Below are 4364 nucleotides of genomic sequence, written 5' to 3'. Positions count from 1 at the left end.
CTATACATAGTGATGTTAACAGAGTGTTTTGAAGCCAAATTATCACTTTGATTTTTTTGTCCTGGGAAAACGCGGATTTTTTTTGGCATTTGAGAAACGACGTAGAACGGCCTAATAAGCTGTTCTAAGTCATTTGCAAGCGATTCCGAGCGTTTATGTCATTTGCAAGCGATCGAGGTTGGGAGAAAAAGCCAAGATGACATTTTAACCGGGCAAAGGCCGTTTTATCGCTTCAAAACTCTACATAGGATGTTAACAGAGGTTTTGAGCCAAATTATCACTTTGAAATTTTTTTGTCTGGGAAAACTCGGATTTGCATTGAAAACGACGTAGAACGGCCTAATAAGCTGTTCTAAGTCATTTGCAAGCGATTCTCGAGCGGTTTGGCGAGAAAAAAAGCCAAGATGAAATTTTACCGGCAAAGGCCCGTTTTATGCTTCAAAACGTCGAAATAGGCCTTAAAACAGAGGTTTTGAGCCAAATTATCACTTTGAAATTTTTTGTCTGGGAAAACTCGGATTTGCATTGAAAACGACGTAGAACGGCCTAATAAGCTGTTCTAAGTCATTTGCAAGCGATTCCGAGCGGTTTGGCGAGAAAAAAAGCCAAGATGAAATTTTACCGGCAAAGGCCGTTTTATGCTTCAAAACGTCGAAATAGGCCTTAAAACAGAGGTTTTGAGCCAAATTATCACTTTGAAATTTTTTGTCTGGGAAAACTCGGATTTGCATGAAAACGACGTAGAACGGCCTAATAAGCTGTTCTAAGTCATTTGCAAGCGATTCCGAGCGGTTTGGCGAGAAAAAAAGCCAAGATGAAATTTTACCGGCAAAGCCGTTTTATGCTTCAAAACGTCGAAATAGGCCTTAAAACAGAGGTTTTGAGCCAAATTATCACTTTGGAAATTTTTGTCTGGGAAAACTCGGATTTGCATTGAAAACGACGTAGAACGGCCTAATAAGCTGTTCTAAGTCATTTGCAAGCGATTCCGAGCGGTTTGGGCGAGAAAAAAGCCAAGATGAAATTTTACCGGCAAAGGCCGTTTTATGCTTCAAAAACGTCGAAATAGGCCTTAAAACAGAGGTTTTGAGCCAAATTATCACTTTGAAATTTTTTGTCTGGGAAAACTCGGATTTTGCATTGAAAACGACGTAGAACGGCCTAATAAGCTGTTCTAAGTCATTTGCAAGCGATTCCGAGCGGTTTGGCGAGAAAAAAAGCCAAGATGAAATTTTACCGGCAAAGGCCGTTTTATGCTTCAAAACGTCGAAATAGGCCTTAAAACAGAGGTTTTGAGCCAAATTATCACTTTGAAATTTTTTGTCTGGGAAAACTCGGATTTGCATTGAAAACGACGTAGAACGGCCTAATAAGCTGTTCTAAGTCATTTGCAAGCGATTCCGAGCGGTTTGGCGAGAAAAAAAGCCAAGATGAAATTTTACCGGCAAAGGCCGTTTTATGCTTCAAAACGTCGAAATAGGCCTTAAAACAGAGGTTTTGAGCCAAATTATCACTTTGAAATTTTTTGTCTGGGAAAACTCGGATTTGCATTGAAAACGACGTAGAACGGCCTAATAAGCTGTTCTAAGTCATTTGCAAGCGATTCCGAGCGGTTTGGCGAGAAAAAAAGCCAAGATGAAATTTTACCGGCAAAGGCCGTTTTATGCTTCAAAACGTCGAAATAGGCCTTAAAACAGAGGTTTTGAGCCAAATTATCACTTTGAAATTTTTTGTCTGGGAAAACTCGGATTTGCATTGAAAACGACGTAGAACGGCCTAATAAGCTGTTCTAAGTCATTTGCAAGCGATTCCGAGCGGTTTGGCGAGAAAAAAAGCCAAGATGAAATTTTACCGGCAAAGGCCGTTTTATGCTTCAAAACGTCGAAATAGGCCTTAAAACAGAGGTTTTGAGCCAAATTATCACTTTGAAATTTTTTGTCTGGGAAAACTCGGATTTGCATTGAAAACGACGTAGAACGGCCTAATAAGCTGTTCTAAGTCATTTGCAAGCGATTCCGAGCGGTTTGGCGAGAAAAAAAGCCAAGATGAAATTTTACCGGCAAAGGCCGTTTTATGCTTCAAAACGTCGAAATAGGCCTTAAAACAGAGGTTTTGAGCCAAATTATCACTTTGAAATTTTTTGTCTGGGAAAACTCGGATTTGCATTGAAAACGACGTAGAACGGCCTAATAAGCTGTTCTAAGTCATTTGCAAGCGATTCCGAGCGGTTTGGCGAGAAAAAAAGCCAAGATGAAATTTTACCGGCAAAGGCCGTTTTATGCTTCAAAACGTCGAAATAGGCCTTAAAACAGAGGTTTTGAGCCAAATTATCACTTTGAAATTTTTTGTCTGGGAAAACTCGGATTTGCATTGAAAACGACGTAGAACGGCCTAATAAGCTGTTCTAAGTCATTTGCAAGCGATTCCGAGCGGTTTGGCGAAAAAAAAGCCAAGATGAAATTTTACCGGCAAAGGCCGTTTTATGCTTCAAAACGTCGAAATAGGCCTTAAAACAGAGGTTTTGAGCCAAATTATCACTTTGAAATTTTTTGTCTGGGAAAACTCGGATTTGCATTGAAAACGACGTAGAACGGCCTAATAAGCTGTTCTAAGTCATTTGCAAGCGATTCCGAGCGGTTTGGCGAGAAAAAAGGCCAAGATGAAATTTTACCGGCAAAGGCCGTTTTATGCTTCAAAACGTCGAAATAGGCCTTAAAACAGAGGTTTTGAGCCAAATTATCACTTTGAAATTTTTTGTCTGGGAAAACTCGGATTTGCATTGAAAACGACGTAGAACGGCCTAATAAGCTGTTCTAAGTCATTTGCAAGCGATTCCGAGCGGTTTGGCGAAAAAAAAGCCAAGATGAAATTTTACCGGCAAAGGCCGTTTTATGCTTCAAAACGTCGAAATAGGCCTTAAAACAGAGGTTTTGAGCGAAATTATCACTTTGAAATTTTTTGTCTGGGAAAACTCGGATTTGCATTGAAAACGACGTAGAACGGCCTAATAAGCTGTTCTAAGTCATTTGCAAGCGATTCCGAGCGGTTTGGCGAGAAAAAAAGCCAAGATGAAATTTTACCGGCAAAGGCCGTTTTTTGCTTCAAAACGTCGAAATAGGCCTTAAAACAGAGGTTTTGAGCCAAATTATCACTTTGAAATTTTTTGTCTGGGAAAACTCGGATTTGCATTGAAAACGACGTAGAACGGCCTAATAAGCTGTTCTAAGTCATTTGCAAGCGATTCCGAGCGGTTTGGCGAGAAAAAAAGCCAAGATGAAATTTTGCCGGCAAAGGCCGTTTTATGCTTCAAAACGTCGAAATAGGCCTTAAAACAGAGGTTTTGAGCCAAATTATCACTTTGAAATTTTTTGTCTGGGAAAACTCGGATTTGCATTGAAAACGACGTAGAACGGCCTAATAAGCTGTTCTAAGTCATTTGCAAGCGATTCCGAGCGGTTTGGCGAGAAAAAAAGCCAAGATGAAATTTTACCGGCAAAGGCCGTTTTATGCTTCAAAACGTCGAAATAGGCCTTAAAACAGAGGTTTTGAGCCAAATTATCACTTTGAAATTTTTTGTCTGGGAAAACTCGGATTTGCATTGAAAACGACGTAGAACGGCCTAATAAGCTGTTCTAAGTCATTTGCAAGCGATTCCGAGCGGTTTGGCGAGAAAAAAAGCCAAGATGAAATTTTACCGGCAAAGGCCGTTTTATGCTTCAAAACGTCGAAATAGGCCTTAAAACAGAGGTTTTGAGCCAAATTATCACTTTGAAATTTTTTGTCTGGGAAAACTCGGATTTGCATTGAAAACGACGTAGAACGGCCTAATAAGCTGTTCTAAGTCATTTGCAAGCGATTCCGAGCGGTTTGGCGAGAAAAAAAGCCAAGATGAAATTTTACCGGCAAAGGCCGTTTTATGCTTCAAAACGTCGAAATAGGCCTTAAAACAGAGGTTTTGAGCCAAATTATCACTTTGAAATTTTTTGTCTGGGAAAACTCGGATTTGCATTGAAAACGACGTAGAACGGCCTAATAAGCTGTTCTAAGTCATTTGCAAGCGATTCCGAGCGGTTTGGCGAGAAAAAAAGCCAAGATGAAATTTTACCGGCAAAGGCCGTTTTATGCTTCAAAACGTCGAAATAGGCCTTAAAACAGAGGTTTTGAGCCAAATTATCACTTTGAAATTTTTTGTCTGGGAAAACTCGGATTTGCATTGAAAACGACGTAGAACGGCCTAATAAGCTGTTCTAAGTCATTTGCAAGCGATTCCGAGCGGTTTGGCGAGAAAAAAAGCCAAGATGAAATTTTACCGGCAAAGGCCGTTTTATGCTTCAAAACGTCGAAATAGGCCTTAAAACAGAGGT

This window comes from Branchiostoma lanceolatum, chromosome 15, assembly GCF_035083965.1.
Source record: "Branchiostoma lanceolatum isolate klBraLanc5 chromosome 15, klBraLanc5.hap2, whole genome shotgun sequence".
Taxonomy (NCBI): Eukaryota; Metazoa; Chordata; class Leptocardii; order Amphioxiformes; family Branchiostomatidae; genus Branchiostoma; species Branchiostoma lanceolatum.
This window is presented reverse-complemented; position numbering follows the sequence as displayed.